The 9,955-nt window shown below is 38.5% G+C and overlaps 1 long non-coding RNA gene across 1 annotated transcript; it reads left to right on the top strand.

Annotated features, from left to right (window-relative positions):
- Window positions 1-7,734: 7,734 nt before the first annotated feature.
- On the top strand, window positions 7,735-9,729 carry LOC105438238. Its single transcript, XR_970884.2, has 2 exons — window positions 7,735-7,963; window positions 8,819-9,729. It is a non-coding gene; the product is annotated as an uncharacterized LOC105438238 (long non-coding RNA).
- Window positions 9,730-9,955: the final 226 nt, after the last annotated feature.

Genomic DNA, 9,955 nt, shown 5'->3' with positions numbered 1-9,955 from the left:
CGGGCCCTCTCCCACATGGTTGAGGCCAAGACCCCCCCCCCCCTTTACTGCAGCATGCTATCGTGTATTCTGTCTCGTTGTGCTTTCAAATTCTCTGCATGCCTCTCACCTTTTAATCTGTTATAGTGCGATTCATGTTGCTATGTGTATTGTGTTACTCCAATGTCGTCTATTTTAACGTCTATCTATATTTATCACTTATGTATTCGATTATTTCCGTTTTTGTTGTTTGTATATGTATTTAATTCCTTGTAAACAAAATGGCACGTAAGATTTCCATTTATTCAATTTGGACGAACTAAATTGAATTGAATTGAATTTTGGTCTGCCAGATTCCTCTATGGTACAACGAATATATTTCTCGAAACAATTATCTGAAAGGCCGTGTGAACTTTGCAGTACTGTCGAAACGGACAAAATTAGTGATTGCATGACCCAAATATCTATTCATCGGCAAATGGAAAAAATACTTTTAAGTAATCACTACTTCGTGATACCTCTTTAATATCTAAAGGTACCTCGGAGGATTTTCATGATAAGGAAAATCATATTTTTAGCTCTCTATCTAAAGCCCGCTTTTCTGACATCCGACTTATGAGGACATTCTTTCATAATTTGTCGGATGCAAAAGCCTTCCTAAATAATATCGCTGTCCATGAAATGTTCCTGGCTTTATTCCTTGTCCCATGAGCTTTTCCTGACAAGCATACCGCTATACTTTATCAGGGACGACATTTATTGTGTGCGTTTGATTTGATCGGATGTTAGCTTCTATATAGTGAAATACTTTCTCCCTTGTGCCGTCAAAATGACAATCAGTGAGCGATTATAGGGCGTCGCTAGAACATATGTAACAGGAGAGGAGGGGCGTCAGGTTAAAGTTGCCGACAAAGTAGGTTGATAATTCCAACAAGAAGAAAAAAAGTACATTTTGGGGATTGCAAATTTTTTATATTTGTTTTTGTAATACGGAATGTCATGTGTCACAACCTCCTCTACATCCTGTTGGTCCGCTGTCCAATAGGGATTTAGGGATAGGGTCAGAAGTGGCACCAGGGTTCACGTGCTGGATTACACTTCCCCCATTGTCCCCCACCCCCCCCCCTTGTTTGCAGGTACATATCATTGTCGATCGTACTGCATAACAGAGGGTCTGAGTTATAGACTACATAGTACAGAGACCGCCCTCAACAGACCCCGAAGCTGCTCATGTATTGACATTACTGGTAGGAACTAGGCTAGGCTTCACTCGATACACAATAATTGTTGTAATAAAGTGTCAAATATAGGATCCCGTCCCTTTCATGCCCTGTACGACTGTCTTTAGAATAATAAACTCAGGGGCTATTTCAATACCTTATTGCACATTTCATGGAATTCATGTTCGGATTACGTAGTTGTTACAATGACGCACAAAATCTTCACACATTGGAAAATGCCTCAGGGTGATTTATCGAAGGTCTTTGCGTTCGTGTGAGATATGTCTTGGGATTTTTCTTTATATTTATATGTCTTTTTTTTTCTTTACAAACAAGCAGACAAGAAATAACTATAAAGACCTTGTTGAGATTCATACTTGTTGTCTGGTGAAATAATTCAAATTCAAAATTCTGATTCTGCCTCGGGAAAGGAAATGGAACGTGAGAAGAAGATGACACGAGCTGATTTATGGACGCCCCCATAAGTGACGTACTCATTGAGGGGGAATTTGAACGATGTGAAGGGCGGGGGAGGGGGAAGGGGTGGGGGCTTTGGTCTTAATCGGAAAACGAAATGGGAATTTACTTTTATAGTGCTATTAATAAGAGGGAGGTTCCAACGTCTTCTTTCCTAGTTCACTACCTAAACCGTTTCCGTGTCGCGCGCCCTTAATCACCTGAGAAAATAATACACCCTCAACGCTAAAACGGAGATAGTCCTTACCTTTCATTCTTACCCTCGCAAACGTCGTGTATATATTCAAGGGTTGCGCTTTAAGTGGGGGCTGTGTTTAAAGGAGGACATCGATTAGTGAAAGATAAACAATATATAATAGCGGACCTAATCTGGGCAACTTCTTTCCTCAAAATAGTTTCGCTCTTTTCTGTTTCTCATATCACTCGATCTGTGGCATGCACGTACGCTGCCCCCCCCCCCCCCTTTCATAATTCTGATATACTGTCACTTAACTCCGATCTTATCATGGGCTCTTTGTAGCTCCTTGGAAACGAATCCGATGCGTAATTATGACAGGTGAAATGCCTGTAAGACAAAAATCCTCCAAATAAACATTTGAACATGGCGGCAGGTGCAATGCTAATAACGATACTTCCCATCAATGTCTTTATGAATATCATGAAACACGTCGTCATTGATGGAATTTTATTTTACTTTCTTCCGGCTAAGAAGAGAAGGAGGTCGATGATATGAACTCGGGAAATGCATCCCGCTTGTGTTTGAACAGGTCTGATATCAATAAAATATGACAAAAACCCTTTTACTTGATGTTTTAAAATATTTTTGATGACATTTTTGGGTTGAAGTTTTTTGTTTCCAACATTGAGAGAGCTTAAAACACGCCCGCGCGCCGTCTGATGTGGCTTTCCGAGACAGATGTATGCGTCAAATTTGGAATTATGGCCCTGAAACTATTTACAGTGGGTGAGAGAGAAGGGAGGGGAGAGAGAGAGAGGGGGGGGGGGGAGAAAGAGAAAGAGAAGAGGGGGAAGAGACAGGATGAGGAGAAATCGACGGACAGACAGATAGAAGGAGATGTTAATCGGGATTGAGAGAGAAATCATGACTGTTTTCTTATTCCTCTTGAAAAGATGAAGCTGAACTTGTCTCCACAGCTTAATCTATAAGCTGCATTAAAGCTGTGAACTGACATGTATGTGACATAATTGTCACGCGAGTATACTCGATGATTCAAACAATTCTGAAATTCTGAAAGCCCTGCCTCTAGGCATTTTGTGTCCCCATCTCCTGGGCATTCATGAAGCAACATAAAAGACAGAAGTTCTTCAAACCATGCTAAAAATCCGAGATGGTCTGAGTTTGAGGACAAAGTTGAGTTCTGGGCCCCGTTTCATTAGTTACAATAACTGTTATAAGCTACTGAAATCGTGGCATTTGAAAGGCTTAGAATAAGTTTGTCGTACAAGTTTATCATTTGTTATGGTAACAAGTTTTTTAAACAGGTCCTGGTAATACAGTTGCATTGTGAATGAAACCTTACAAATAATCAGGTATTGAGAAATTGGGCGCGACCTCAAAGCAAAAAATAGAATGAAATTTTAACCTAGGCGTATCTAATTGGTAACAATATTACATTAAGCTTTCACCTTTTGATTATGAAATATAAGAAATTCATTTCTATCGTATTATGCTGTATCAAATCATGACACTAAATGTGCACGTATACAGCCGCTGATGTTTCGTTTTCTGTCCTCAACGCATAGGTATCATGATCTGCCATTGTTATCATCCAAAGTCTATACAAGTTACTATCTGCAACCATCGTTTTCATAACAAAAAAGCTAACAATAGTTCGTTCCACAAACAACTTTCCTTTCACCCGTTGTCCTCTCCATTCTTGTGTCCAAGCTACGGGTTATAAGTAGCCCTCATCACCAGTTACGTAACTTCGCACCTTTTCTCTAAGAATGACTCTCGTAACTATTATTATCAGTGTCGTTGTGTGTAGGCTATTAGGGACTTTTAGATTTGCACGAAGACAATGTGGATTGCTACGGTCGACGTCCTTTTAATGCACTGCCTTAAATGGACGTCACACGTATTAGTCCACGCAAATCTAAAAATCCCTATTATTTGCTTGAACTAGTCCAAATTTTGTTCCAGAAGTATATTCTTCCGTTCCCGGATCCGTGACCATTACTTTGTCCTATCAGGGGGGGGGGGTATTGTTCACCCCTATTACGTAACTTCCGTACTCCTTTCCAGGTGTGGCTCGAGTTACAATAGACGCTCAGGTGAATGCCTTCCATCTCATTCAAAGAGTCTTTTTAACATTAAATTATAGTCAAGCGAGTTGTTGAATTTGTTTTGAACATATAATTAAGCTTAGAATTTAAGAAAAATAGCATCCGTGACTATTTTAAGAATGTAATGATCTGCGCTCAGTTTTAAGCATGCAAAAGATGAACCCTATTCGTTACTATGTACGAATTTCTATAAAATTATAGATTATAGTTACTGATTATCTTTAATGAATGTGTTATCGTAGTCACCATCCATTAAGCTATTTTGCATTTTAATGCACCTCCTTTAGACTGATTTATCCTTACTTACCTTTATAGTATATAGTAAAATATTATCGCTCTATAAATAATCGGCTTCGTGTGTTTCGTGAAATACGCTTAATATTATTTAGCCTAGATTTCGGTGATTGTGAATAGATTATGGAAGGTCGCCGTTGGGGGTTAGGGCCGGTTGACATCCCCAAAATAAAATTTCTGTCGGCAATTTGGAATCTTTTATAATGGGCTACCCAAACGTACAATTATTTATGACTCTTTCTACCGAAGTCAGCAAATTCGAAAGAAAGAATATCGACGCCTTTCTTGGCATGGTTTTTTTGTCTTATCGGTAATTTTTTGTCATTTGGCGACGCCTCTGCTCTAGATATTTAGGATTTAACGGCGGCTGCATTCTCAGCTTATCTTGTCACCGTTAAGTGACAGGTATTTGACATTTTGTCAGGCAAATTAATCATAATAATGATGATAATCATTATAAATTTTGTATGAAATTGGGCAGTCATGAATGAGTTCGCTTTCGGGCAATATGTGTTTCATGACGGGTGAAAAATTCCTGACGCAAAATGACACGCTGTGCAGTGTGCGGTTAAAGGCAACGTAACAGTTGAACCGTATAATTGATGATTGATGATGAGAAGCTTGAATGTAAGGAAATTACTTGTTTCGATGTGGGAACCTTATCCCCCCCCCCCCCCCTCACCAAAAATAGTAATAATCGGGGACTCATGAACAACCCGAGGAATTAATAAATGGATATGAAAATAACAAAAACATCGGCAACAAAATAAAATACAGCAACGACGACGAAGGATTTTCAAAATTAATTTCATTAACCGAAACCAACGAAATCTAAAGTAACTTGCTGGAGCTCAACAAGATTTAAGCCTGGACTTTAAATGAATTTGCCAAGTTTTTAGAGAAGTCACGGATGCTGCCAAAACAAATCATATTAATCGCGATGACTGCAGGAAATAACGTGTTTAATCATAAATAAACGGTGATTTCATATCAAAACAGACTCGTGGATGCAGGATAGAATTACAGCTTTCGATAAAAAAATAAGTCAACAAATAAAATTAAAAATGAAATTAACCACATAGCATTTGAATGGGACATGTCTCGGGGTCTTCATGCTCAATCCTCAGACTGAATTTCATAACAGAGTTAAACTATATGATACTGTCTGTTTACATACATGTACATGAAATGTTAGAATCATCATAAAGTTCAATGTAGAACGTCATTTGAAAAGGGGGAGATTCACATCAACCATTCACAAGCAACCAAACTAAAAATTGAAAAAAATATACTACAAACTCAAGTCTGGAACCTGTAAAGTTTCTGTACAATGGCCTGGCATTCTAGCTTGTGTTTTTGTGAGGCGTCAAAATCTGAAATCGGCACCTATCTGACAAATTGTCACTTACTTTTAATAGCGACTTACATGACATTCTAAGATTAAGATGAATTCTTGCTGTCAAAACCCCTTTTGGCTGCAGGCATTGTATGACATTCGATTAAAATTCTTCAGGAAACTGAACACGCGGTTCTGAAATTGGCACGAATGTCGCAAACTATTCCATGACCATGCACAACGGCGAACCCAGCGTTGCATGGGAGGAAACGCGGTAGGCCCATTTACACTGGCCTAGAGGGAGATGGGTGGAAAATGGGGGAGAGGAAGGGGGAGGGGGCGTCATGCGACATGCGGGCACAATTTAATAGGTATATATACCTCCCCCTGATGGGCTTCACTTTTTATTTCTAATCCCTGGATACGCCATAGTACTAAATTGTAAAACGAAAAAAGAAATGGTTGTCAATATTGAATTTGCCTTCATGCAGTATGTGTTTCATTCCTTGAAACTCCTCAAGCAATGAAAAAAGAGGAAGTACGCAAATAAAGTTCTTTCGTCACTTATATTTGCAAGGCTTAACATATCCTGCATGTGCATCCATCGTGTTATGAAATTTGGGAATAACATGTTTGAAGAATTTGGTTTCAGATATGATTGTAGTCATGTTGTCTGTAATTGTATAACAATTCTGGGAACAGGATGAAGTTATGATTATGATGAAATGATATATCAAGATAACTCTGCACGCTTCAGGGAGGAAGGGATAGAGAGGGAGGGAGAGAGAGAGAGGGAGAGAGAGAGAGAGAGAAAATTAAGCAAATATGCAACAATGTTTCTGGGAAGGAAGTGGTTTCTCTTCTACTTACTCATGCATTTGTATTCTAAGCCTGCAAAAAAAAAAACGTCCAGGATAGAAAACATAGGCCTACTTAATCTTGCAAAAAATGGAAAGGACATTTTGAAAACGTAAAAAAATGAGCAGTGTCTGGTGTCGACATATTTGACAAACGATGTCGGAAAATAACAAAATATAATTTTTTGTCCTTTTCTTTCTTAATTATTTTTTGTTTGCATGGGGGAAGGTGGGGTTAACAAATCCAAAACACCTGGTAACCCCAACAATCAATTTTGTTCCATGTCTGAAATTTTGTAACTCTGATATTTGATGGAAATTTTTTAAATTAATAACTATGTGTTGGCAAATTTGGACCGACAGCTAAATTCAAAACGGTCATACTTTGACCCTGAGCATCGGTAATATCATCCCAAATGAAATCAACTTCTTTCAGCGATATAAATGTCAATTGTTGACATGATACAAGTCTCATAATGCTATACCTCTTTATTCTTACTGTGAATTTGTCTGGTATGTGGAATGACAAAGCATATGCCAAACGAAATAGTCAATCAGTACATCAAAAAATTGTTTCACATTTTTCAGTAACATATCTTTCTGTTAACGATCTATTCAATGTACCATCTAACTTCCTGAAATAAAAAAAGAAAAGGTTATTAAAAGTGAAATCATTATTTTCTACTTGAATATTTCTATTAGGTTTGGTATCTATGTGATATAGAGAAATTTGTAGTCGCACTTTCAGGGATGTTATACTTCTTTCCCCGTGTTCACGACAATGTATTTCCTTGATGAGTTGAGGATGAAGAAGATAATTATTAAGCCTAATGCATGTTGGGGGAATCTCGCTATAATTGTATTATTTGATAAAACACTCCAAGCAGGAAATTATCTAGAAAAGCTTGACAACTTTCACTCTTATCCACCCCTCCCCTGCATTTACCATTTTCATACTAGCTTATCCATTGAACCCCTTTCTCTTTGTCTTTCGCTTTTGATAGTCTCTCTTTCTGCTGTAATTATCCTGTAACGTCTTTTTATCCGGTCATTTATGATAATGAGACTGATAAAAGATGAACAAAAGTTTCGTTCCAGAAATGTATTTTCCGTTCCCGGATCCTCACCCGTTCTTTTGTTCAAACTCGAGGATAGGGGAATGGGGTATTAATCGACCCATTCACCTGTTACATAACTTTCGTAACTCTTCCCCGTATTATTGTAAGTATAATAGATGTCTTTCAAAGGCGCTTTGTCCAGGCTGAGACTTTAGGTCATTGGTTCAATGTCTAGGCCAATCGCAGTGGCGTAAAATCAAGGCCAATTACGCTGGCTTGCCCATACTGACTCTTTGGCAGGTGTCTTGGGCAATAAATTCAGCTTTCCAGATTTCAAATGCCATTTTAACTGAGAGAGAAGGATTACCTCACTCCTTTCCGATCAGTTTGCTATACCGAGATCACCTAGACGCAGCCTGTCGTCTGTCAACTTTGGTATCGTATAAGTGTATCAAAAGCAACCTTCCTAATTTGCTGACTGTCTTGAAGATTTGTTTTTAATTACATTTTTTTTTCTCGAGATTTGTGTTTATTCATAATGTCGAGTTCGTCGAGTGTATCTAGTACGTCGCGCAGCTCGTCTGAGTCTGACGCTGAGCAAGAACCACCGGTCGTTCTCGTTCTCGGCCACAGCTACATCAGTCGCCTGAACAAGTTCATCGCGTGCGATCCACTTCGCGCCAACCTCGCTCTTGAGAAATCCGCCGTACTCTCTTTCATGATCGACGTCGGCCACGACCAGCCAGGCAACGTCTTCTCGGCGTCTTCGCAGCTCGACCTCGTCTGGGAGCTATCCCCAGACGCCGTGGTCCTTGATCTCGGGTCCAACGACCTCTGCGACGGGACCGCTACTTCCGAATCCACAGTTCTTGCGATAGCCGATCTCGCGCTTCGCATCGGGCGCATTCCCGGCGTGCGTCATGTGCTCGTGTGTAGTATCATACCGCGCTTGTACGTGCCGCAGTGGAAGCCGAACTTTAACTCGAACGTGCATGATACGAATCGTCTGCTTGCAAAATTTCTCGAAGGTTTGCCGAACGTTCATTTTTGGCGTCATCGCTCTTTCGCGCTCAACCACAACAAGCTTTTCTCGCATGACGGTTTTCACTTCAATGAAGCCGGTATGTTAAGGTACTACCGAAGTATCCGCGGCGCTGTCATGAAAGCTTACAAAATGGAGTGATTTTCGAGTCTTTTCCCCCTTTTTGTGTTAATTGTATTTAATATCGTTTGTGAAGCTTGATGTCTTTGTTGACACGAATTTATCTATTTTTATATCTCATTTTCCAGATTATGGTCTGAAGGACTGTTTTAATCAGCCTGTCGCTGTTAGCAAATCTGATTGACTCATGATCTGGAATCGTCTTCAACGGCCACGTAGATTGCACATGCGGTTAATTTGTCAATTTCAATTATTTGAATGAATTAATTTTATTAAGTAATTAAGTAACCTTATTTATTTTGAATATTACGAATTACACATTTATGGGGTTTCGACATGGTCCGAATATTCCCTTCCAATGTTGCTCTTTGATTAAGCCCATCGAAAGCTACAAATTGATAGATAACTAATAGAAAATCATTTTCATGTACACATACTTATATAGTAAATGTATTTCTTTGTATATTGTGCATATTTGTAATAATTTGAATTGTAATTTAGAATAAATGATTGAGTTACAATTTTATCTTCGTTTATGTCACTTGTTGTATTGTAGATATAGTAAGTTTCGTATAAGTTCAGGAAGGATTGTGTTTTCAATATTTCATTGAATTGTAGATTTTGCCTTGATTCGGCATGGACCCAAATACTTATTAATTGCAATTTGAACCATTTTGAATTTAGATTTTTATATAATAAATATAATCATGTTATCATTCTTGTGTAGAAAAAAAAACAATAAAATGAATAAATAAATGTTCAAAGAAATGTATCTTACGTTAGGGAGAGGAAAAGGGTTGTGTTAGGGTTTTTGTGATATGAACATTTGTATTTCTAAGATTATGGCAGTAATGTTGTCTTACTTATAATTTTTTTTTTTCAATTGTCATAGAATTAGATTAGCAATTGTTTTGGTGTTTGTTTGTTTGTACAAAAACGTTTTTTTATAAATGCACTGATTTGTTTGTATTTGAGCAAGATGACTTGAAAGTCAGCATGAAGCTGTTGAGTTTCAATAAATTTATTTCTGCACTGAAAATTAAGTATTTGGTTTCATTCTTTCAAAATTGAATTTCATGCCTAGTTGAGCGGAGACGCGAGAGCAGAAACGCTGTGCGGAGTTGGGAATGATGCGTGAGAGAGAGAGAGAGAGAGAGAGAGATCTATCGTTTTTTTTTTGGGGGGGGGGGGGGAGGAATGAGAAGAAAGGAAGATATTTGAAAGAGCACAATGTGTTAAGGCAAACAAATCTGACAAAATAAAGG

This window comes from Strongylocentrotus purpuratus, unplaced genomic scaffold (genome assembly GCF_000002235.5).
Source record: "Strongylocentrotus purpuratus isolate Spur 01 unplaced genomic scaffold, Spur_5.0 spur5_scaffold_4, whole genome shotgun sequence".
NCBI classification, from domain to species: Eukaryota; Metazoa; Echinodermata; class Echinoidea; order Camarodonta; family Strongylocentrotidae; genus Strongylocentrotus; species Strongylocentrotus purpuratus.
The sequence above is the reverse complement of the archived record's forward strand: the minus strand, read 5'-3'. Positions and strand labels throughout refer to the sequence as shown.